At 41.9% G+C, this 26,978-nt stretch overlaps 1 long non-coding RNA gene across 3 annotated transcripts; it reads left to right on the top strand.

Moving 5' to 3' along the window:
- Window positions 1-22,738, top strand: LOC125644382 (uncharacterized). Of its 3 annotated transcripts, XR_007358984.1 has the most exons (7): window positions 1-122; window positions 8,651-8,824; window positions 12,213-12,280; window positions 15,384-15,474; window positions 16,362-16,431; window positions 20,085-20,266; window positions 21,453-22,738. It is a non-coding gene; the product is annotated as an uncharacterized LOC125644382 (long non-coding RNA). The 3 variants fall into 3 exon arrangements; XR_007358983.1 differs by lacking the exon at window positions 1-122 and having other exon boundaries at window positions 7,882-8,824; XR_007358985.1 differs by lacking the exons at window positions 1-122; window positions 8,651-8,824 and adding an exon at window positions 9,890-10,917.
- The last annotated feature ends 4,240 nt before the right edge of the window (window positions 22,739-26,978 follow it).

Raw genomic sequence — 26,978 nt, 5'->3', positions numbered from 1 at the left:
CCGACTCTGAAGGCAACAAGAACACTGGGAAGATAGACTTCAAACTAAGGAGTTTGGTCCCAGGCTGAGAAGGAAACTCAACCTGTGTATTAAACTGTAACAGACCTGCAACATCCAGTGGGGTGAGAAAAGCTGTTTTAGACTAAGCAAGAGTTGAATCAAAGTTTAGGATTTAGAATGCATGTTTACTTTTTATTTTTAAGGTAACTATCTCTGATCTTTGTGCCTACCACTTATAATCACATAAAGTCTATCCTTCTGAAGTTATTAAACTTATTTTAATGTTTTATCCTTGCCAGTGAGTTTGTCAAAAGTGCTTGGAAAATCAGCTCAGGTTACCAAGACTGGTGCCTGTCCACTTTCCTTTGTCAAAGTGGCAAACTAATGAATAAGCTTGCACTGTTCAAGAGAAGGTCTTCAGCAGTGTAAGATTACACGTTTGGGGTGCAAGGCTGTGGGCTTGGGAATTTACTGGTGTTTTCCTGTGTAGAGTTCATACGTGCCTTTTAGAGTATTCATGCAGCTTAGCTGGGTGTGCTTCTGCCCACTGGTCACTGAGTGATGACAGCCTATGGAAGGGTTTGTTGCTTGTCATTGTCATTGTCAAAGCATTGTGAGAGACTGCCCAAGATGGAGAGTTAAGGGGGCACAGCAGTCCCACAGTTCTAGGTTATACCCTGGTTGTACCTGTCATAACCATTCATTTGTAAGTTGGAGGAGTTTCCACCCTGGTGCTAATCAGATATACATATTGTGGATCAGAGTCTCTCATCTGGCTGCTGCTAATAGCTCACCTTAATTTTTCACTCTCGTTATAGTGTGTATGGCAACACCCATTTTTTCATGTTCTCGCTCTGTGTGTGTGTGTGTATGTGTGTATACCTACTGTATTTTCCACTGAATGCATCCAATGAACTGGGTTTTAGCCCACAAAAACTTATGCTCAAATAAATTTGTTAGTCTCTAAGGTGCCACAAGTACTCCTTGTTCTTTTTGCTGACACAGACTAGCATGGCTACCCCTCTGAAACAGGACCTGACAATGACCCCAAGATCCTGAGGCTTGTCAACAATCAGTATGCTCATCTGGCTAAATCAAAGCAGCCAAAAAACTACTCTTATGCCTGGTTGCCCATTGTGTACCCATTGTGGCAACTGGAAATCACTGATGTTCAGAGGTCCCCTGGCCACAGCCCTTTTCTGCTGTGCTGAGGGCCAGGAGGAAGGCCAGAATTTGTCATCTGTATATAGGCAAATTTATCATTTTTCCTCAGATTTGGTTTTATTGATTACTTAAAAGCATACACCTCAGCCTAAGCTCCTTCTCTGAGCTTGGTATTTCCCTCCATAACCTGCTCTCTGTCCTACACCCTAGTAGTTTCCTCTGCATCTGAGTGTGGCACTTGCGCTTTCACGTCTGTCTTGTAGCCAAGCGAAGCCACCAGTTAGTGGAACTGCTTTTGCATTTTACCAAAAATGTTTTTCACCATTTGTTGACAATGTATTGCCATTCTTCAAACAGCTCTGCAAGCCAGTATGACTCCACAGTTATTCTACTGAACCTTAAGGAAATTTTCAGTCACCTCCTAACAGGATGTCTCCGAAGAGCAGCCTTGCTTCCCTGTGTAGGGTCCCGGAGTTTGCCACCTATTTAAACCAACAAAGAACATGCTCTTTCTCAGAATTGAAAGCAGACTCTATAGTAATAATTCTTTATCTTGCTACTTGTTGTAAAATTATGATCCTGTCTTGGTGGGATTTTCAAAATGAGACTCTGTTTTCATTTCAGTGTTGCTGTTTGATGAGCAAAAAGTTCAATAATCTTCTTATTGCTGTATCTTGCTCTTTATTCTCACCTTGCTTTATATAATCATCATTTTTACCTCACTGAATATATTCATGTCTCTTAAGTTTGCACTCATATAGAAGTTTGCGAGAGCAATCCTGCTTGGTTAACTTTTTTAAATAATTTAGAGTATAATAATGAAACAGAAGTTAGATAAAATGTGTTTTGTTTTTTATGCTTAAGGAACTGAACTCTCAGCATTTTTAGCTTTCTGCACTAATTATTTTTTAATTCCTATAGTTGGAGATTTGTTCAGCCCTTAGCTTTGACAGATTGATACACCTTGGCCAATAAGCCCGATCCTGGAACACTCCTCTGCAGCTGCTGTCCCAAAGGATGTTTCCTGTCACAGAGGTCCAGAAGAGCAGCATTTTTATAATTGTTGGGTAGAGCTAGAACGGGTTCAGCTTATTGCAGCTCCCACTGGCTGCAGTTCGCCGCTCCAGGCCAATGGGGGCTGCGGGAAGCAGCGTGGGCCTAGTGATGTGCTGGCCGCCGCTTCCTGAAGCCCCCATTGGCCTGGAGCAGTGAACCGCGTCCAGTCGGAGCTGTGATCGGCCGAACCTGCGGACACTGCAGGTAAACAAACCGCCTCAGCCTGCCAGTGGATTTCCCTGATGGGCCGCATGCCAAAGGTTGTGGATTCCCTGAGCTAGAATAAGCAGAAGAAATACCTATTTCACACTGGTTTTCCAGCAGCCATCGTTGCCTACCACCTTGTTAGAATTTGGTTTACTGATTTTGATCAAATGCCCTTTGAAGTCAAAAGGAAATCTTCCCGTTGCCTTCACTGGGGTTTGTTTCAGGCCTTTGCTCAGTGATTATACTTTCCCTTTCTATATGCTCCCATAACCCAATGGATATTTCCCAAAGATATTTCCAGTAAATGAAATTGGCACATTACTGGAACTAGAAAAATGAAGGTTAACTTGATTCCTATAATAGTTCCTAAACACCCCACATGAGAACAAACAGGTCTGGGCCCTCTGTCTAGCTCAACCCAGCTGCTCTGGGTCTCCTTTGGTGCTTGGCCCTGGGACTCCACTTCTTAATGGAGTTCCCTAGGACAGAGAGGACTGTGCAGGAACAACACTATATCTGTCTGCATTAAATTTCTTTCTGTGCTTAGCCTGGTTCCAGGCAGTGACTAGTGTTGGTTAAATGACAGGGGAAAGTATTTGTGACTTTTAAACAAATATCCAGTCCCCATTCCACCCTAACAGAGTCATTGAAATTTGAAAGTTTGCAAAATTTTGGCCAATTATATAGACAACAAGGAATTTCCTCTTGCCACGCTCTTGGCCAGATCATTCCTCCCCTGACCCACCCACTCTCTGTTTATTTGCAGGTCCACATTCTCTGCAGGAAACACTGCACTGAATGTGGCTGCAATACTCCCTCCCCTCCATTTAGACTCTCTGTGCACTGATTGCAAGTGTACTATGTGGGCCTCACAATAATAATGAAAACCTAGTGTTGGTGGTAATAATGCTAAAATCTAGGAACCATGTGACAGTGTGCATTACCCAGTCATGAAAAAGCAGTGGCATAGGAATGAAGTGGAGTGAGAGATGGATTATTATGAGTGAAACATCTAGCTGAAAAGGAATGAGGCCTATAATCCTGATTCAGCAGGATACTTAAGCACATGCCTAACTCTAAGCACTTGTGTAGTCCCCTTGAAGTCAATGGCACTGTACTCAAATGCTTAAAGTGATGTGCAGGCTTGTTGTGTAGGGACCTAAATGGCCTTCCAGGTCTCCAACTTTTATGAGATTTTATATGTTGAGATGTTCCAAAGAGGATGGAGCTAGACCAGAGGTGGGCATACTATGGCCTGAGGGCCACATCTGATCTGCAGGACCCTCCTGCCCAGCCCCTGAGCTTCTGGCCCGGGAGGATCACTGCCGCCCCCACCCTCTCCCCTGCTGTTCCCCCTCCCCTGCAGCCTCAGCTCACTGCACCTCGGGTGCAATGCTGCAGGCCATGGGGCTGTGAGCTCATGGGGCAGTGCAGCTGCAGAGCCTGGCCTGACCCGGTGCTCTGTGCTGTGCAGCATCGTGGCTGTAGCGGCACCAGCCACCGGTGCTCCAGGCAGCACGGTAAGGGAGCGGGGGGGGGGGGGGGGGGCGGTTGGATAGAGGGCAGTGGAGTTTGAGGGGGTGGTCAGGGTCTGGGGGTGTGAATAGGGGTCAGGGCAGTCAGACGGTGGGAAACAGGGAGAATGGAGGCAGAAGTCCTGGAGGGGCAGTCAGGAAGAAGAGGGGGTTAGATGGGGCAGCGGGGGGCAGTTGGGGCAGAGGTTCTGGGGGCAGTCAGGGGACAGGGAGAAGAGGTGGTTGGATGAGGCAGGGATCTTGGGGGGGCTGTCGGGACAGGGAATGGTGGGGTTGGATGGGATAGGAGTCCTGGGGGGACCGTCAGAGCGTGAGAAGTGGGGGGGTTGGATAGGGGTCAGGGGCCGGGCCACGCCTGGCTGTTTGGGGAGGCACAACCTCCTGTAACCGGCTCTCCATACGATTTTGGAAATCCGATGTAGCCCTCAGGCCAAAAAGTTTGCCTGCCCCTGAACTAGACTGTTTTCAGTGGTGGCAGATGACAGAACAAGGAGCAATGGTCTCAAGTTGCAGTGGCGGGAGGTCTAAGTTGGATATTCGGAAATGCTATTTTATTAGGAGGGTGGTGAAGCACTGGAATGGGTTACCTAGGGAGGTGGTGGAATCTTCTTCCTTAGAGGATTTTAAGGTCCAGCTTAACAAACCTCTGGCTGGGATGATTTAGTGGGTATTGGTCTTGCTTTGAGGAGGGGATTGGACTAGATGACCTCCTGAGGTCTCTTCCAACCCTAATAATCTATGATTCTATATGTATGGTACTTTGTAAAAAGGATATGTATGGTACTTTGTAAAAAGGGGAAGCAAATGTCTCTTTAGAGAGCTCCTTGAATATTTCTATTCTAAAGGTAAGAATATAAGATGCTAATGAATTTGCAATCAAGTATCAAGTGCAATGTCTCTGGAAATGTCAATTATTTATATTTCTCACTTAAAGTGTGGAAATTCTGGTGTTACTACTAATTACTACAACAATTCTGCTGCCAGTAAGGATGCTTAGCTGTATTACAGCAAATGAGTATTATACTTTCATTTGGTGTGACAGGGGTATAGAACAACTTTAGTTTCTCATTAATTCAGAAATATTTTGTTCCCAAGGTCCCAATCCTCTACCCATTGAACCTGACAGAAGTCTAGCCACTGGCTTCAATGGGGCCCTTAATTTGCAAAGTATTTCTTGTCAATTTACATTCTTTATTGTCTCTTCCCTCCCCTCAATCATGGTAGCCATGTCATCTTAACATACACATTTCTACTAAGGATATATATTACATGACCAAGGTTTACAGGGTAGAACAGTAATCATGTCCACTAAATAAAAATCATAGATCAGTCAGGAGAAGACCTGTTGGGTTATCTAGTTCATGCCATTGAAGCAGTACAGGATTTTTCTGTATCAATATTATGAAGATAGGGATCACATCCTAATTTCTTCTATGTATCGGAGTGTCAAGATACGGGGGTTTAGTTCACGCCCCTCTTTAATGTTGTTTGGCCTTAGTTTTAATATTTGGCAGATTGATTTGACTTGGTAAAGAAATATTGTCAAATAGTTAAAATGCAATATAACCCAGCTGACATTCTCTCAAAAAGGAAGGATGGTCATGTGGATAAATCACTCAGATCTGGGTTCAGTGAAATCTGTGACACATAGTAAACAGTTCCAAAGTCTTGAGTTTTACCTGTGCAACTAAACCCCAAATCAGGCAAGTTTCACATGGATTCAGCTTTCACAGTGAATATTTCATACAGTTCCAGGTGTAAAGCTCTTACCCTGCTTAGTCCGTTGTGTATTACATATAAAGTTCACCCTATTGCAGAGGATTCAGCCTTATAGAATCATAGACTTTAAGATCATTATGATCGTCTAGTGTAACCTCCTGCACAATGCAGACCACAGAATCTCATCCACCAACTCCTGTAACAAACCCCTAATTTATTTCTCAGCTATTGAAGTCCTCAAATCGTGGTTTAAAGACTTCAAGGTGCAGAAAATCCTCCAGCAAGTGACACTGCAGAGGAAGGTGAAAAACCCCCAGGGCCTCTTCCAATCTGCCCTGGAGGAAAATTCCTTCCTGACCCCAAATATGGCGATCAGCTAAACCCTGAGTATGTGGGAAAGACTCACCAGCCAGACACCCAGGAAAGAATTCTCTGTAGTAACTCAGATTCCACCCCATCTAACATCCCATCACAGGCCATTGGGCATATCTACCACTAGTAGTCAAAGATCAATTAATTGCCAAAATTAGGCTATCCCACCATATCATCTCCTCCATAAACTTATCAAGCTTTGTCCTGAAGCCAAATATGTCTTTTGCCCCCACTGCTTCCCTTGGAAGGCTGTTCCAGAACTTCACTTCTCTGATGGTTAGAAACTTTCATCTAATTTCAATTCTAAATTTCCTGATGGCCAGTTTATATCCATTTGTTCTTGTGTCCACATTGGTACTGAGCTTAAATAATTCTTCTCCCTCTCTGGTATTTATCCCTCTGATATATTTATAGATAGCAGTCATATCTCCTCTCAACCTTCTTTTGGTTAGGCTAAACAAACCAAGCTCCTTGAGTCTCCTTTCATAAGACAGGTTTTCCATTCCTCGGATCATCCTAGTAGCCCTTCTCTGTGCCTGTTCCAGTTTGAATTCATCCTTCTTAAACATGGGAGACCAGAACTGCACACAATATTCCAGATGAGGTCTCACCAGTGCCTTGTATAACGGTACTAACACCTCCTTATCTCTACTGGAAATACCTCGCCTGATGCATCCCAAGACTGCATTAGCTTTTTTCATGGCCATATCACATTGGCAGCTCATAGTCATTCTGTGATCAACCAATACTTATGCAGCATGTTACAATAGATATGTGGGGTGAAACCATGCACAGTCACTATGCAATCAAAGCTATGATCCTGCAAGGTGGATCCTCAAGACTGCACTACGCCCCACTGAAATCAGTGGGGTTTCAAATGAGTGTGGGGATCTTCCCTGAACAATAGCTTGTGGGATGACTTATAATCATTTTCTTAAATCTGTTAAAAGTCCCCATAACAGAACAAGTACCGGTACTAAAATACTCTTCTATAACCTTTTCTTAGACACGGTCAATAGCTTATTGCAATATTTCACATGACACTGCTTAAAATGGCATTATGCAAAAACTTCACCTAAATCTAGTATGTACATTTCAGTTGCATAAAATAATTAATTCTTTAAAAACTGCCATAAAATATGCATAATAAATGACAAATGAATAATTTATCCAGTGTAAGAGAGAAAGGAAGGAAGACATTAAAATATTACCCACAGATACTTTTTTACCTCTGACAAGTTATTACTAAACCACTAGAGTTTTGTTCTACAGTATGTGTATTCAGGGCACAGCAGTCAAACAAAATGTGTTTTTTCAGGTGTGTGCTCCTGACACAGAATAATGACTGAGCAAATATTTCCATGAAGGACCTTTTAGAGATGCAATTTCTATATACATTGCTGTTTTAAATTACCATCAATTTCAATAATTCGTATTAAGGGGTATTTATTGAAATTTGTAAATCAAACACACACTATTTCTGTGGAGAAATGTTAGTCAATGTACATTTGCTTTTTTACTTATTTCCATACTATGTCCTTTGAACTTATAAATATTATTAGATTTTAAAGTGTGTAAAGTGCATATTTTTGGATAAGTATTATCCAGGTTAAAAATAGTTTGGTGTAATTCATCCTGAAACTTTCAATTTTTGGTGGTCAGATCTTGATTCACAATAATAATGATCACCTAACATTTGTAGTAATACTGGTAAAATAGGAATCTAGGAACCATATGTGTGTGTGTGTGTGTGTGTGTGTGTGTTACCCAGCCATGAATATCAAATAATACTAAATAACAGTCTTGCTAACGCCAAGCATTCAAAAACCATGAGTCAGCCCCATCCAAAATAATGAGATTGGGTTAAAAAGCATAAAATAATATTTTTAAAATTAATTGTAGGTTCTTGGTATGTGACTTCTGGCTTTTTTGAGGCTTTAGGGTTCACGTTTGCAAGATTTCCTTTGCAATTCTGAGGGCTAGAAATGTCCTTTGTATGAGAGAGAGAGAGATCTGAGATTCTTACATAATCACATGATCTCAGGAGCTGGAGCTTTAAGAAAGCCCCCAAATATCATGAGACTCTTAATAAGAGTTGGCAACTCTGTAACATATTATACTATTGTGTGCATCGCTTTTCTGAATCAGAAATAATATCTCCATTTATGCTTAATTCTCCTTCCCTTGATTGTCAGTATCATGCACTATTTCCCTAAAAAGCCATCTGGCAGGCACTTGGCAAGAAGCACATTAGTAATAGTTATGAATTCTATTAACACCACCACCCCCTGTTGATAGAACCTTCTATCTTTCTCACTTAAGGCACATGGAACATTATGTCAATAATCCTTACTCATGGAGCAGATTAATAGATCATCTAGTCTGACCTCCTGCATAAAACAGGCCATAGAGCCTCACCCAGTAATCCCTGAAGAGGAGTGATTGGGAGCACTCACTTGAGTAATAACTACTTGTGCAGTTGAGACTATTTTTGCAGGACTGGACATGAAATAAGATGCACTGGCCTTTTGGAGATCAAAAGGGAGGCTTCAAGAGCCGGAAACACCAGACTTATTTTAATGACCACATGCACACAGGGAGAAGGGAAGAAAGAAGCCAGCAGCAGGGGGTAATGGAGCAGAGGTACATTCTTCTCTGTGCTTGGATTGTTAGCCTGGGGCCCACTCAAGGAGGACTGGTGGCCCTGTTCTCCTATTGCAAGGAGCTTTCCTCAGAGGATAAGGGCTGGGAAGTGAGGCTGATCTGACTGGGTGAGTATTCCACTATTTCTTCTCCTCCCTCACTCAACCCCTACTTTATGTTTATTCTGAGGTTGAGTAAAAATCAGATTACACCTGGAAAAAAGCTTTTTAATCTTTGTGACCTTTACCCCTTCCCCATTTGCAGGACAAATATGTGCTATAAATAAGGCTACGATTTAATCATGGGTATTTTTAGTAAAAGTCATGGACAAGTCACTGGCAATAAACAAAAAATCAGGATTCTTTTATGCTGATTGCCAGTTTGTTTTGCCCCTAAGCCTTCTGAGGAAGGCTCAGGAAGTTTGATAACAGCAAAGGTAAGGTTCATCCCTCTCACTCTTTCACAGAGCTCACTTTTCCCTTTCCTTTCCTTCTTTCTTCTCTCTTTCCACCCACCGCCCGGTGCATCCTGGGAATTGTAGTTCCTGGACTCAAAGCTACCTAGGAACTAATTTACAAACCAAAACTGGAGTAACTCTTTGCACCTCGCTATATATAATGTTTAGATTGAAAAATGAATTGACAACTTGTGTATCCACAAATGTGATAATTTTTTGTTTGCTGCTGGCAGTAGGAGCAATTCAAACCAATAGTTCAGCATTATGACAATTGCTTCAGGCTTCTATACAGCTCATATATAATAGAGGAACTGCCTACAGGGAAGATTATAAGGGAAATTTGAGAAAAAAAACATTTTAATTTTGTTAGCTCAGCAGTGTTTGTAATTATCAACATAGCCTATTATTTACTTAGGGGTAAATTGTACGTATGGGACCTTTATCTTGTACTGTAATTACACTATGAAGAAACAGTGCAGTTGTTAGGGGTGATTTCACATCGATGGATAGTTAAGTGTCATTAAAATTATCCTGGAATATATTTATTTACAAATAAATATTCCCAATCTTTCTTTTAGGGGAGTATTACCGAGTGACCTTTAGAAACAGATGACAAACAGGAAGTTGCTATACTAGAGCAATAATAATAATATTTATAAAGAACTGTCTTGCCAAGGCATCTTGGGAGCTATATTGGTAAAGATATTTTTAGAATGACCACTGTTGTGCCCTTTATTTAGTATTACCTTTCATTCTCTTTCACAATTTTATTTTTATTTTGGAGGGCATCTAAATCCTCCCCCCACCCCATTTTGTTCCATCTGTTTACATTTTAAGAAGGTTAATTTTAGTTGTGTTTGCTATACCGTTGTTTAATTGTAGTTTATTTTTAGGGAAGAGCAAAATGTTAAAATCTCAGAGCATGTCATTTAATTTCATTGAACCATCTATTTCTGGCATGGCGGAGTGGATTTGAAATCCTCGTAGTGACATGAGCTATGCCATGGCTGAATCATGGTTTTTTATGCACAAGAAATAAAAAAGTATATATTTACTTCAAGCATTAATTTGGGCAGGAAGTGTGTGAAATGTAGTCACTTAATCCAGTTGCATCAATTATTCTTTTTAAAAATACATCATGGTTACATACCTGTAAAAGTTACAGTAACTCTTTGAAATTTTTTCTTTAATTAGCACTTTCTCTCTCTCTCTCACACACACACACACTCTCTCTCCCCCCACACACAATATTTTGGTAATAGTTCACTATTACCCCCCGCAAAATCCAAACAAAACTGAAAAAAAATCTAATAACATTAACTTGGTTCAAAGTGCAATTGGCCGTTTATTTCCTGTCATTTTCAGTACTCTATTCCCTTCCAATGGACCCAGGGTGGTCCCTTTACACACATCAGCTGGATGATCCTTTTCAGCCTTCTAGATCTTGAGGGGTAGAAAGATGACCCGCTCATTACATTTAGGGGGGTCACTGATTAGGATGGCCACCCTCCTCTTCCATACCATATCCCTTCTCAGTATATTCACAGGAGTGGTGACCTATCATCCTTTATTCTGTGACCAAAAATTTCCAGGTTGTGATAATAGGGCAGGGGTGGCCAACCTGAGCCTGAGAAGGAGCCAGAATTTACCAACGTACAGGGGGAGGAGTTGGAGCAGAGTGGTTTGGAGTTGGAGCAGAGAGCAGCTTGAAGGAGTTAAAGTAGAGGAGAAATGCCGTGGCTGGCTAGAAGACCAAGACCCGAGGTAAAGAGACATCCGGCTTCTGCAGAGTGAGGGCAGGAAGCCCCACAAGCTGAAGAGCAGGAGAGGGAAGTAGCCCAGGGGAAGGAAGCACTAGTTCAAGTGGTTTGCCACTATCCCTAGGGCCCCTGGGCTGGGACCTGGAGTAGAGGGCGGGCCCAGGTCCTTCCCTCTCCACTACCCTTCTCTGGGTTACTAGTGGGACAGTAGATACCCTGGTTCAGGGGCAGGAAATTGCACCCTGAACTCCCCACACAAGAGGAGGAAGTGTGGGACCCATCAAAATCGTGCCAGCAATTTGCCACAGTACCCAGCCATGTTCAGCTATGGGAACCTATTTTCTCAAGAGTGCCAGTACAATGTATTTATATAGAGTCAAATTCTGAGATGTTTACTTGTTTTTTCACTCATGCCTTATTCAGCCAAAACTCCCATTGACTCCAAGCACAATTTTGAATTGGTAAGAACATCAGAACATGGCCTATAACAACTATTTAAAGATTCAGAAGTTTAATGCCAAGCTGTGCCGTCACAGCATGGGACGGCCCTTTTAAGGGTTAACCTGGGCCAGTGCAACCCACCTCCATGTTCTGTCCCTTTAAAAACCAGTTATTTTGGGAATTGTAGTCCCTGCAGGGTCATGCAACTCCAGGATGGAAGTGAGGCCTGCTGGGGAATATAAAGAGGGTGGCTGTGGCTCAAAATAGTGAGAAATCCAGGAAAAAGGTATGAAAGCAGATGTTGCAACTTGTTGGCAACAATCTGAAGGGGCTGAGAGTCTGAACAGAGACCAGTTCGAGTCTGTGTGGACTGGGAGCTGAGACTAGAACCCACAAAAAAGTATGGTGGAGAATGTAGGGAAGAGGCTAGGGAGAAGGTCCTAAAGAGAGTCAGAAGAAGGAAGAAGCAAAGAAGTAGGCATGTTTGGAGACTGAGAGTTGACAGCTGCCTATAGTACAGGGCCCTAAGCATGAACCCTGGTGTAGAGGGAATGTCTGGGATCCCCTATGGCACTCCTTGGTGTTGCTGTGTTTAAAAAAAAAAAAAAGAAAATAAAAGCATACAAAGGGAAGGATTTGGAAAGGAAGCAGTTGCCTGAGGATGAAATATTATTATACCCTGGAAAGGATAGAAGTCAGACAGACCCTAATGGAAGGAAATGGCAAGAAATAGTTTTTGGTTTGAAGGGTGTGTGTGTACATGCTATTTATTTTGACTCTGGGAGTTTGTTTGCCCTAAATGGGAGCAATATTGATTTGGCTGTAATGCCGAACTTCACCGAATTGCTTGCAATACAGAAACAACTGGAAAGTGGAGCTCGGAGAGAAGGGACACGGAGACACAGCTGTAACTGACTGTTGAGCAGGTAAGCCACACGGCATACATATAATGTCAGAATTAGCCACAGTATGTGTCATAGCAGCTAGTACATATCTATCACCTCTGCTGTGTTAGTTTAAAAAACAACAAAACAATAAAAATAAAATATTCTGTTACTTCAGGATATTCTAGTCTATAGAAGATATTAATTACCTATAGGGTGAATTGGAACCACCCACTATAATATTTCCTCTAAGACATAAACAACTATACTAGTTTTGTCAATTCACTCTTGTTCATTGCTTCTCAGATAGTTTCATTATATCTATAACCTTTAGCACTTTTTTGCTGTTCAAGCAATATTTCAAAGTATGTTCAGACAGAACAGAATGTTGCATATCTTTGCCCTCAGCTGTGTTAGTGACAGGAAAACTGCCCTTAAGACTGAAGCTCTGCACAGGTCAATTTGTACCATATTTAGGCTTTTATTTTCTCTATTATGCCTTTCAAAGTGAACTCCAGCTACTGAAGACTCTGATTAACCTAGAATCTGGATTCAGGGTATTAAATGCCAGTGCTGCATGGTCAGTAATGAATGTGTTTAAAAAAAAATCTTGCTGAGAGGTCTCACTTTCTCATATATCCGTAAGGCATTCTGATTCAAAGGAAAAATAATTTATTCTTGTTGACAAAAGTAGAGGTGTGAAAAGTAATGACTTAATAATTTTCCTTGTGATGTGAAAGTACGACACCCCTAAAGCAGTGTATTACAATATGTAAGGTTTCAGAGTAACAGCCGTGTTAGTCTATATTCACAAAAAGAAAAGGAGTACTTGTGGCACCTTAGAGACTAACCAATTTATTTGAGCATGAGCTTTCGTGAGCTACAGCTCACTTCATCGGATGCATTCATTCATCGGATGAAGTGAGCTGTAGCTCACGAAAGCTCATGCTCAAATAAATTGGTTAGTCTCTAAGGTGCCACAAGTACTCCTTTTCTTTTTACAGTATGTAAGCTATTGGTATCAACTAGCTCTCCCTGCCATCTATTTATGAAATGGGGGGAAGGATCTCAAGAGCAGACCATATTTGCATTGTCACACCTACATTTCCTAGATAATCAGCAGACATACATGCTTTGCCAAAGTGATAAATTTTGGCTGTTTGGGGCTAAAATACCCTTAAGTCTTGGATGCAGGGATAATGAAATGTTGTTATCCTTCCTGTATAACTAAAGGGTGGCAGAACTGTACTTAATCTGAACTAATAGAGGTGGTTACCCTAAATGCACAAGGAACCTAATTCTGCTCCCAAAGCAGTCAATGGCAATGTTTCCAGCAATGTTAACCATTAGGCCCATATTGAAGAAATGTAATAACACATCTATAGTTCTGGTAGGAAACTTTTCATTAAAATTGTTTTTTTGGTGCAAAATTGGATTTTTCAGTAACCACAATTTTTCACAAAATCTGTCTGGTTTCTGTGGGAAAAAAAAAATCTTTTCATTGAAAAAGTGAAAAGGTTTTGATTAAAAAACTATTTTAAAAATACGTTGTTGAAATACTCCATGAGGAAAAAAAAACCTTATTTTCTGCTCTCTAATAGTTACATTATAAATCCCCAAATAATTTGGCATCCTACTGATTGTTCAGCAAGCAAGACTTGAGGGATTGAGGATATATTTGTCCAATCTGGGGGAGTCTCATGAAATTCAGGATTATTGGCAAAGCTAAATTACTCTTCATTAAAATTATTTGAAGGTTTTGGGGTTCCAGAGTTGGCTGGGACATAGAACAATTGTAGGGATATGGTAGTATCTCACTTATCATAGGCAATAACATTTGAAATATGACTTGTGTCTAAGGCCCATAAATATAACAACTAAGTGGCCAGCTTTTCAAATGTGCTTTAGCGCTCCCTGATTCTACACTGTTGCTAGAATCTTCAGTGCCCAGCCCCAGTATAACTTACAGATGCTCCTGAAGAGCAGGTCAGACTTAAACTATTGGCATAAGGTCCCTCAGGGACCTTTAATGCCAGTAGAGACTTGGGCATAGAGGAGCTGTTCTCTGCCATCTTCCCTTTCCATTTCTCCTTGCCTCCAGAATGCTTCAGACATGAGTCCTCACATTCTCTGCAGTGGTGGTGGTGGTCATGGTGGGGAAACTGGTGTCTGGGGATTTGTCTCCATCAGCTTTACACCAGTGCAAAGTTCATTAACATGAAGGAAATATACTTCTGCCCAGCTACAGCCAGAAGACAGCCACTTCATGCTGTCTCAGTAGCTGAGTAGAGCAAAGGGCCAAAACAGACTACTGAATCCAACCCAGTATTCTTTATGAACAAAACATTCGTAACTTCATTTTTGTTAAAGATTTGGTTGATCTTATGTAATATCCCTGCTATCACATCCCAGTACCCTTTCCCACAGTGAGTAAATCGATTACACATGGAGTAAAATTCTACTTGGTGTGAATAAACCGGGCTGAATCTAACCCTCTGTTTGCTAATGTATTTTAGTTTTAATAACTTCAGAAAGTTATAGGTAAAACTGATGTCCAACTGCACTTGGAGAGAATCATAATGCATAGGACTACAGAGTATGTGGCACATTCTACCCTGCTTTCTCTGAAATATCTCCATGTTAACACAGGATAGAGGCCTAAAACAGCAGTGGATCAAAAGTGGTTATTTCAGTTTTCACTGATGGATGGTGTAGTCATTAAAGAAAAAATGAACTAATGCCTGAATCCATCATAAATGAAATAAAATATAAATAATTAAATCAGCTGCAATAGGAGTGTCTGCTTTACTCTTGCTATCTGAATGTGTCAAACTGCATGATCAAGAGAGGCAATTACATGAAAAACAAGTCAAGAATTTTGTAAACATATAAAATACATAGCTCTCCAGTTTAAGCACTGCTTGCTTTCTGTTTGTCAAGCACAGTTGGTGACTGAGGACACAGCGCTCATTTCTCCCGTTCTTATAATCATCATATATTTCATAAAAGGAAAATCTAAAAGATGCCGGCAGCTGCAACATTAAAGCCTGCTGTTGCTTGTATTCTTGTTCATCACCCTTGTATTCCTGGTGACTAATCTGGCTGCAGAAAATAGCTATGAAAACTTTCTCTTTATGTTTTAAAGAAAAGACAGTTCACATGAATATACAAAACAGAGCAAAGCTGCACAGAGAGTATCCACTGAATACACTGATGATCGGTACCTTAGACTGAAGGTAGGTAGAAAAGATGATAAAGGAAACTTGTAGAACAGATCAAATAAGGGTGGGGTGGGGCATGTAAGAATTTCCCAGCTAGTGACTGATAGGTGGAAAAGATAGAATGTACTATGAATAATTGCAGAGTTGTATTTGACCAGCTGTAGAACTGATCAAATAGGGTGACATTCATCCCTGTGCAGAGATGCAGCACAAGGCCCATGCACCACTTCAGTCCCACTAGAGCTTTTAAAATAGGACTTACGCGGAGCCTAGGGCCTAGTCTTGTGGTTGCCACAGGAATGGATTTTATCCCTAATTCAGGAACATATTCATGGACTACATTCTTTGTTCCTAGATGTGTACATTTCCCTTTAGCCTTATTAAAAACACATTGTTTGCTTGCACCCAGTTTACCGAATGATCCAGATCGCTATATGTCAGTGACTTGCACTATTTACCACACCCCTTTCCCCCCAGTTTTATGTCCTCTACAAACTTTATCAGTGATTAGTTTATGTTTTCTTCCAGGTCATTGAGAAAAAAATATTAAGTGTAGGACCAAGGACTGATATCTGCAGGACCACATAAGAAACTCACCCACTGAATTATGATTCCACTTCTAAAATGTAGGATGTTGCTCCTGATATTCCAAAATATCAGGGAGAATCCTGGAACCTGGCTTGCTATTTTTTTCCCTTCTGATACCTCTCCATAGCCTCCTACCATTTGTTTGGCTTGTTATGGGTTAATTACTGAAGGAAACCTGAGGCAGCATTTCGTAATGGTTAGAGCAGAAAGGGGCATAGCAATCAAGAGACCTGACTTCTGTTCCCCACTTTTCCATGGATTTTTCTGTGACATTGGATGAATCAATAACATCTGTCTTTGTTTCCCTCGACCAGATCCTCAGCTGGCATAATTCTGTGTAGCTCCTTTGGCTTCCACGGAGCAATGCAGATTTACACCAGATGTGTAAGTAGTACTAGTCTACTTTTCCCCTCAGGATGCACAGATCACCTATTGACAGCAATCAAACTTCTGTATATAAAGGGAGAACAGAATAGTTTTGAATTGGTGAGACTAATTTATAATCTACAATGTTATGTTCAGCAGGTATACACAGTGATTTAAAAGATTATCAGAAAAGTTTACATAGTAATGCATCCCCAGTTTTGTTCAGTAATTCAGTAGAGCGGAGTTCTTGCATTCAGTGTTGCCCAATTGTTGTAATTCAGCAGACAGATTGAGTCTGCGCTCTATCCTTGAACTGCTTCTCGTTCTTCTAATAATATTTAGAAGACCATTGAATCATGTTGAGTCTCTTTTTCTGTCCATTATACTCTCTAACAAGGAATGACCTCTGAGAAAATTAGTAATCTCAAAACTTATGTTAAATAAGAAAGCGGGCTTTGAAACTTTTGATTTTTTAAATCTTTGATCTTCATTGTTTTGTGCTGGCCACTGTGCTTTTCTCCACAGTTCAGTGAGCCTGTAAAGCAGGGGTCTCAAACTCAATTTACCTTAGGGCCAATGCCAGTCCTCAAATCCTCCCAGTGGGAAACACATGCGGCCTAGAACCCACCCACCCCCCAAACTCTGCCCCCCACCTGCCTGAGGCTCTGGGAGGGAGTTTGGGTGGGGGAGGAGGTCTGGAGTGCAGGCTCTGGAATGGAGTTTGGGTGCTGGGTGCAAGCTCTGAGCTGGGGGTGCAGGACGAGGGGGAGGAGGGAGGGGTGCAGGCTCTGGGAGGGAGTTCGGGGGCAGGAGGGGGTGTGTGAGAAGGGGGAGGGGATGCAGGCTCTGGGAGGGGGTTGGGGGGTGTGGCGCTTACCTGGGGCTCCAAGTCAGGATGGGACGGGGATTGTTAGGGGGCTTATTTCTTCACCCACTTACTTCCCTGGTCCTTCTCGCATGAACAGAGAGCAACAATACCCGAAGTCCAAAGGTGCAAACAATTCAATGTTTATTGAGGTGAACTTCCAGCAAGCATGATTCCAGTTTCCTTCCTTAGCGTCCCCCTTCCCAGCTCTGACACTACAGAGCCTTACCTATGTCCCTGTTCCCATTCCCCCCTTAGCAAAACATGATTCCAATTTCCCCATCCCCATTCCCTGTTCCCATTTCTCCCCGTTACATGTCCTGATTGACTGCAGACAATATAGTAAAACTTGAGCTCTGCTTAACCAATCATTTTACTGAAATTTAACTAAGCAATCCTAACATATTGTAACAAGATTATTTAACCAATTATATCCCACCACCTTAATTAGTTTACACCCAGCAACATTAATTATACAGCAGACAGAAACAATCACAGAGCCAGACAGAGATTAGACAGACAAACAATAGGGAATGGGGACTACAATGATAGAACAACACAGAAATGAGGATTTCACATCCCAGCTATCAATAAGTGAGTTCTTGCCAGACAGGATGCTATCAAACTAAGTTTTCCTTTTACATCTTCTAGGCACTTCCCTTTCTCTGGAGGCAATAGGCATTATCAGGACAGGACTGTATTCCTAACAGCCCAATAGCACCTTCTTTCAATGTGACTAGTTTGGAATATGAGGATGTGACCGGTCGCTTCCCAGTTTATGGCTGCCTCTGCTGCTTAGCCAAAGGCCTTAGCCTAAGCACAGGGCCTCAGGACTGTCACAGTAAGAGAAGGCCCTTACACCGGCAGACAGTGATTTTGATTCTTTTTTTTATACCTCTATAATTAGCCAAGTGATAAGAATACACCTAAATTCTTAGAGAATAGGCCTTTACAGACAGGCCTGAATATCTATATCCTAACAGGGGGCCTCCGTGCGCTGCTGCCCCCAAGCACTGCACCCACAGCTTCCCATTGGCCACAGGAGTGCTTGGTGTAGTGGCAGCATGTGGAGGCACAGCCCCGCCCCGGGGCTGCAGTTGCTGGACCCCCGCGGGCCACATTGGGGAGGTTTGTGGGCCGGGACTTTGAGACCCCTGCTGTAAAGTGTGTGTGCAGTGGAAGGGCAGGAAAATCAAAATACGAACTATTGAAAAGGCTGAAGTAATAAAGCACCTTTCACAGATTGCAACATTTAAAATGTTGATATTTTATTTTAGTGACCAAAATTTCAAAGGGAAAAGAAAATGGCACAACACAGATTCATTTCTTTGAAGAAAAGATTACAATAAGCACGTAATGTGGTGAAAACTTGACCTATTCTTACTGCAATCTTAAATTTGTAATCTCATGGTTCTAAGACTTTTCAGAGTGTGATATATAAAGTAGCCTCAGGCAGAAAGAACTCGAAATTGAGTTTACTACAATATGTTCACAGATAATATAGCCATTATAGCCTTTTCAGCATTTAGGGCCATATATTAGCCTCTCCTTTTGTGCCAAGAAGGGTACAGAAGAAAAAGAAAGGGTAATGAGAAAGATTAAAGGAAAAAATGAGATGACAGACACTGAAAGGAGGGGAAAAACAATACAAGATATACAATAGAAAAAAATAGAATGAGGGAGTAGCATAGCAAGAAGGATGAGAAAATGAACAAGCGGGCTAGTAAGATGTCTGTTATAATATATTGGCATTTAAAAGAATTAATTATGTAAAGTCTCTTGCATACAGTAAATTCTTGTGAATATGTAAATTTCTCAGCCTCTGGTGGATGTCATCCTTTTCTCTGGTTGCTGCTGTCGCTACAAGTGTTAACTTTATCTCTAAAATTTAATATGACTCTTTCGTCCTCCCCATACTATTGCACAATTTTTTTTTTCCCAAGGGAGGATACTCTTTGGACTGTTCTTCTGGGGAAAAATCCCAGTCCGCACTGAGCTGACTAGAGTAACCCCAGCATGTGTGTACAAGGAGAGGAGGGGCAAGGCACTTTAATTAAAATTACTAAGTGAATAAATTTAAAAGATTCATGTTTAAATATTTTCTTGAACCGGAAGTTTGAGGTCCACTACTTTAGGTCATCTCATTAGACTTAGTTTCCTTAAGTGACTTTGAATCCCATTTGTTTCTCTTTGCATCTGCAGTTTCCGTGAGCTTAGCTTTCTTTTGCTTAACTTGTCTTACCCATTTTTGCAGATTTATTAGACCCAAACTGTTCTGTCATACTTCATCTCACAGTAGCTTCTGAGTTGTCACTTCCTTTCCCCTAGCATTCTGGAATTTCACTGCTTCCTTTCTCCTCAGCAATTTCCATCTACTCAACTTTCTCTTCTTTTTTTTAACTCATGTGGCATATGCAATATTTCCAGTTTCAGCTGCTGTTGAGTTGAAGGTGTTTTTGCTCTGCTTTCCTTGTTTTTAGTTTAGAACAAGTCCATAAACTAGTGGATTTCACTTACATGCTGATGTTTTGCCCAAGGGAGAGACTGAGGAGAAAATGCTCTCTCAGAGTTATTTTTCTCCCCTCTGGAGGAGTGATTAGCCAATACTTGACCAGCACAGCTGTTTTTATAAACTCCAGGCTTTTTGTTGCTGTAGTAAACATAATTTACAGTGTTCAATTTTCAAGGCATTTTACCCTATTTTGATGCCCTTTGCCTGTCTTTTATTATGCAGTTTAAGGCTATCTGGAGACGTTAATTCTTAAACGACTGACCGGAGCAGAGACCTTTTTTTTTTTACCAATAGGTTAATAAAGGAGATTCACTTCAAAAGGAGATTCCCAGTGTGTGTTATCAGTCAGTATACTTATGTCACCATTTTCTACAAGATTTGTCTAAAACTATCTCAAAGAGGGAGTGTGGTCCAGTGATTACAGCAAGGGAATGGAGCTCTTCTCAGTCTTGCCCTCACTTGTTGTGTGACTATGGGTAAGTCACTTACACTCTATGCCTCGTTTTCTCTATCTCTAAAAGGAGGATATTGTTCTGCTTTCTGAAGACCTTGAAGCTCCTCTAATGAAAAGTGCTGTGTAACATACTGATTCCGCATGTGACTTAATCATGTGACTATTTTTAAGCATGGGAATAAATGACTTTGATAGGACGACTTTTGTGTTAGTATCTTGCTCAACTGAGGTCTGAAGCACACAGCATTATTTTTACTGAACTTCAACTACTATATATTTCTTAAATTACATGATGACAAGCCATCAGTGCATTAACAGTAGAATTGGTTGGGAATTTTTCAATTACACTTTTTTGTGGGAGGGGAGGGCAGAAAATGCCAATTTATTGAAACTGAAATGTTTCAATAGAAATGTATTGGTTTGCACAAAACTTTCTCTCTCAACCAGTGAAATGTTCCCTGTGAAAGAGTACCCTACCCTAGAATAGCCAATAGCTCAATGTTTCGGGCACTCACCTGGGATGTGGGAGACCTACATTCAAGTCCCTGCTCTCCCTGATTCAGAGCAGGGTCTTGAATGTAGTTCACCCCTAACCCAGGTGAGTGTTCTGGCCATATAATCATTTTCTCTGGCTCTGTGAACATTTAAGTATTTCTACAAAGTGGAACAGAGAGAAGGATTGCCTAGGGATTAAGGTATTCACTTGGGACTTTGGAGAGTCAGGCTCAAGTCTCTGTTCTACCTGATTCATTCTAAGGGTATGTCTAAACTATAATTTAGGTAAATTTTATTTAAGTCAACACTGACTCCCCGATTTAAGCAAATCAATTCTGCATGTCCGCACTATACACATTATGTCAGCGGAGTGCATCCTCACTAGCAGGGCTTGCATCGACTCACAGAGCGCTGCTCTGTGTGTATCTATCCCACAGTGCATGGAACTGAGTGGAATGATGAGTTGGGCTTGCAATGCCTCATGGGACCAAAACATTTGTGCAGGTGGTTATGGGAACATGGGATTAGCCTCCCATGATGCACCTCCCTCACTCACTTCCTGAAGTCAATGGCAAACAAACCAAGCCTTTTTCATGCCTTTTTTTCTAAGCCTGGGTTACCCGCGCAGATGCCATAGCACGGTAAGCATGGTCCCCGCTTAGCAGTACACTGTTGTTGTGAGCATTACAAACACCTCACGTCTTATCCTACAGTATTTGCTTAGCCGAACCACACAGAACAATGTGATGCCATCGCAAACAGTCCTTCTGGAAGCCATGGAGCGGAGCAATTCGCAGATGCTGGCGACTGTTGTGCATCACCTTGACATAGTGGAGCACTGCTTCTGGGCCCGGGAAATAAGCACTGAATCGTGGGACCATATTGTTATGCATCTGTGGGTTGACGAGCCGTGGCTGCAGAACTTTCAAATGTGCAAGGCCACTTTCATGGAACTGTGCAAAGGGCTTTCCCCAGCTCTGAAGCACAGCAATACTAAAAGGAGAGTTTCTCTGACAGTTGAGAAGTGAGTGGCAATAGCTCTGTGGAAGCTTGCAGTGCCGGACAGCTGCTGTGGGGAATCAGTTTGGAGTGGGTAAATCTACCGTGGGATCTGCTGTGATCCAAGTTGCCAGGACAATCAAAAGACTTCTGCTAAGAAGGGTAGTGACTCTGGGAAACACGCAGGTCAAAGTGGATGGCTTTGCCGTGATGGGGTTCCGTATCTGTGGTGGGACGATAGACGGAACTCATATCCCTATCTTAGCACCAGACCACCTTGCTAAAGAGTACATAAATTGAAAGGGGTACTTATCAATGGTGTTGTAAGTACTGGTGGATCACAGGGGCTGTTTCACCAACACCAACATAGGATGGTCAGGAAAAGATGCATGATGCGCACAGCTTTAGGAATCCGGTCTTTTCAGAAATCTGCAAGCAGGAACTTTCTTTCCAGACTGCAAAATAACCGTTGGTGATGTTGAAATGCCAATCGTGATCCTGGGACACCCAGCCTACTCCTTGCTCCCCTGGCTTATGAAGCCATACACAGGCAGCCTGGACAGCAGTAAGGAGCAGTTAAACCATAGGGTGAGCAAGTGAAGAATGGTGACGGAATGTGCCTTTGGACATTTAGAAGCCCACTGGCATAGTTTGCTTATTAGAGTACACCCCAGTGAAAGCTATATTCCCACTGTTGGTGCTGTGTGCTCCATAATATCTGTGAAACAAAGGGAAAAATGTGTCTGGCAGGCTGGGGGTTGGAGGCAGATCACCTGGCAGACAATTTTTGAGCAGTCAGACACCAGGGCAACGGGAAGGGCAGAGTGAGGCATGCCGCATCTTCGTGAGACTTTGAAAAGTAGTCTCATCAATGACCCACAGTAATGTGACATTTGTGTGTGTTGTTCCTTATTGAGCTGTTCCCTTCATTGCGTGTACTCCCCTGTAAACTCTACCCCCGCTAACCGCTGTGTGCTCAATGAATAAAGAGCCTTTTCTCCTCAATCCGTTAATTTTTATTATGCTCACAAACACTGAGAGACAGCAAAGAAAAGTAAGATAAACTGGAGCAAAAGGGCTGATAACACTTGTGGGGGGGAGGGTAGAAACAAGGACCACTTGCTTACAATTGCACTGCAATAACAATCAAAGGTGAGAGAATGGGTGCCTTCTGGTCCTTGTACCTTCCCCTGGAGTTGAGTGCAAGGGATACCAGACTCCCCACATAAACACAACACATCCTAGGATGTCTGGGAGAGGAGGATGTAGAAATGGGCCATGATGGCAGCAGGTCCGGCATAGGGTGCAGCAGGGCTCTAGCATCCAGCTGCCTTTCTTGAACTTCAACCAGACACTTCAACATGTCTGTTTGCTCCCTCATAATCCACACCATCTCATCCTGCATGTCATGCTCTTGTTCCCTGCTCTGTCTTTGCAGTCATTGTGCAGGCTCTCCGACAGTGCAATTCTCCATGTGCTGAGCTCTGTCTTGTCACTCTCAGAGGCACGCACTAACTCATTGAACATGTCTTCCCGATTCTTCTTTTTCTGCCTTCTAATCTGGGAAAGTCTCTGACAAGGTTTCAGCTGCAAAAAATACAAAGCACAAGGGTAGCATTGACAGTGCATACATTGTTTCTGGTGTAAGGTTAAATCTTTTTTATAAAAGAAACACCTCTCAGTGCACTTCCCTGCAAACCACAATGTAATCACAACCACTGGCTATTGCAAGAGTCGGTTTGCTGCTATAGCCATGGTAAGTAAGGCCACGTGGCATGGGAGAGAGGTCTTGTGCTGCAGCCTTTGTTAAAACATCCTTGGGATCAATGGCTGTAACCTCAGCACAACCCCCTTTCCCATAGCAACCTGGATGGTGCTTGAGGACAGGCACCAGTGTAAAGCCCGACAAATAGTTTGTGTTACAAAAGCGGTACTGGGTTGGGGTGGAAGGGAGACAAACAGGAAGTGTCGTCCCTCCCCATTTTTTTAAAATGCTGGCTGCAGTATGCAGTGATCCCTTCCAACTACAATCAGGGCACACTCGGGAAAGTGTGGTTGTGTGACCCAGAATTCAACAAACGGGTGGATTACTTATCGAATTGCTTACGGTTTAAGGGCTAGCATTTAAAACTCCCCCCATTTCCCATAGGAGACCATACACAGTATCATATAACAGAGACGGAAAGGGAGCAGATTCTGCAAGCATCTGGGTACAGACCTGGTCCTTATGCTGCAATGCTGTATGCCACAATGATTCCAGAAAAGTTAATACTGGAGTGGCGCGGGAAAGTGCCCTACCATGGTGGATGAAATAAGGCAGTCCTTCCCAGAAACCTTCTGCAAAGGATTGCAGAGTATCTCCATGCAAGCTTCCTAGAGATCTCAAGGTAGGATTCCCAAGCCATCCCTGGGCACATAAACAGTCTTTTTTGGAGAGCACCCTCTACGTAGCTGGAGTAGCTGCTGATAACTTCTATCCCAATTTTTTTAATTCAGATTCAACATAAAAATAATAGCATGTGTAACCCCTATAGTTTGATTGAAAATGTGTACTCACCAGAGGTGCCTTCCCTGGCATCACGGTCGGCCAACAATTGGTCCTGTGAAGGGATGGGCTCCAGAGGTAAAAAAAGTTCTTGGCCATCAGGAAGAATGAATCCTCTGCTTGCCTGCTGTGCATTCTCCTCCTCCTTCTCTTCCTCATCAACAATGTTCTCTTCATTGTTGCCCAAGGTTACCCAGGGCTCCTGGGAGGTATCCATGGAGCGTTTGGGGTAGTGGTGGGGTCGCCACCTAGAATCGAATGCAGCTCCTCATAGAAGCGACATGTCTGTGGCTCAGAACCAGAGTGACTCTTTGCCTCCCTTGTCTTCTGGTATGCCTGCTGCCCCCAGAGCACTTGCAGCACCCCAGGAAACCCTCTGCCCCAGAGCACCCATGGTGCCCCAGTGTGCCTCCTGGCACAGAGCACCCAAGATTTAGTCCGGGGTTATAGTACAAGTCATGGGCCATGAATTTTTGTTTACTGCCCATAACTTGTCCATTACTTTTACTAAAAATACCCATGACTAAAACGTAGCCTTAATCATGATACAAAGACTTAGTTAATGGCCTTCTCACACCCATTAAGGTGCTATATGCAAGAAAGCTTGTCCCATCAGCCTGAATTCTGAGGAAGGAAATAAAGATAGCTGACCTGAACTGTTGGTGTTTGGACTCTCACAGGGCAAGTACTTGGAAACAGAGGTACCTGGCTTAGCCCTAAAAGACATTCAGTGATGACAGATTACTACAGCTATAACTTTGTGTATTTGTGTATATGTGTTGCTACCTTAACATGTAAATAACACACTCATTTTTTTCCCTAGTTAATAAATCCTTAGTTAATTCCCTGTAGGATTGGCTACAACCAGTGTATTTGATGCAAGATCTGAGGTACAAATTGACCTGGGATAAGTGATCTTTGATGTATTTCAACCAGCTATCACTAAGTCCAGTTAGCTTGGGTGGCAAGACAGACTGGAATGCCCAAAGGGAATGTCTGTACTCAGTGTTAAGACTGTTGTAGTGCTTCACGAGTTCACACGTATTACTGGGTTGGTGAAATCTAATTCTAGAATATACAGCCAATTTGGAATGTCTGCCCTGCTTTTCAGAGAGATAAGGTGGGTGAGGCAATATAGTTTAATGAACCAGCTTCTGCTGGTGAAAGAGACAAGCTTACACTGAAGAACAGCTCTGTGTAAGCTCGAAAGCGTCTCTCTTTCACCAGGATAAATTAGTCCATTAAAAGATATTACCTCACCCACCTACAACACTTCCCTGCTTTTTGACAGTCAGCTCTGAGGATGGCATTCCCTGTCATGAACCACTCCAGACATTGTGACAGAGAAATTCCACTTCTTTTTCTCTGCAGCCCTTAATAGTCCATCTTTGTTATGTCTCATGCATTTCCTTGTATTGGTTAATCCTTTTAGAACAATTTGTGTATAGTCTATGTACATTGTAGGAGCACAGTTATATTTAATAACATATATTCTGTTCAACTTTCTCAGTCCCATTTTGTCTTTGGCTCCTCACTTCTGTTTATTTACTAGGTTTCCTCCTCTCTAATGTTTTTTGGTCTTTCTAACCACACGTAACTGGATCCTACCCTCAGCTCTCAAAATTTGGATGGTTGATTTTGTTACTTCTGTTCATGTTCTTAGAGGTAAAGAAAAGATGTTTATTCTGTACTTTCCTACTGCGATCTCAAATGTGGCATGGTAATAAGAACGTAAATACTAAAGTTGATAAGCCTGTTACAGGCTTCTATATCTAATAATAATATGGTTCACAGAGAATCATTATAGTTAAATGATAGGGGGTTTGGCTTCCATAGATTTCAGGAAGAACATTGATTACCTTCGCTTCACTGTCCCCTTACTACCCATAATGGCTATAATACCCTGTAATTTAATGACAAGGAACTATATAGTTACAGAAATTAAATAGTGAACTCAAACTCTCTCATTCTCTTCCAGCAAAACAGTTGAGTACAAATAAATCTATGCTTAGCTTCATAACTTCCTAATGACTAAATTCTATTCTTATTTGGAATTTTGTTTTATACAGGTATGAAAACAAAACAGCAACAAACACAGAATTAATACCTCAGTCTACTAGCAATTTCAAATTATTCTGTTCAACTGTTATCTTTTTGTGGTGAAATCCTGCCCTGTTGAAGAAGGACCAATATATGACTAGGCCTTCTAATTCTCTGCCCCCCAAAAGATATATAATTGATTTGATTCAGTGGTTCAAATTGAATAGGTGAAATTCTGTTCCTATTGAAATCAATGGCAAAGCTCCCATTGACTTCAGTAAGGCCTGGATTTCATCCTGGGTACTTTACTTGAAGCACACTCCATCCAAGCTAAAGAACTATGCAGAAGTGGGTAATGAACAGAACATATTTAAGAAAATAATCAGTAGTATTTACTGTACATTACTCAAATAACCAAAGCTAGTTGAATCCCAAGAAGAAAAAACATTTCAACTGATTTGAATAGTGTGATTACTTTCTTAAGCTATAAGAAAAGGAGTACAGCTGAGCTGTAGCTCACGAAAGCTCATGCTCAAATAAATTGGTTAGTCTCTAAGGTGCCACAAGTACTCCTTTTCTTTTTGCGAATACAGACTAACACGGCTGTTCCTCTGAAACCTTTCTTAAGCTATATTTGACAAATAGTGAATCATAC

Source organism: Caretta caretta, chromosome 1, assembly GCF_965140235.1.
Source record: "Caretta caretta isolate rCarCar2 chromosome 1, rCarCar1.hap1, whole genome shotgun sequence".
In the NCBI taxonomy this organism is placed as follows: domain Eukaryota; kingdom Metazoa; phylum Chordata; order Testudines; family Cheloniidae; genus Caretta; species Caretta caretta.
Note: the sequence above shows the minus strand (reverse complement) of the source record. Positions and strands in the feature narration are given on the sequence as shown.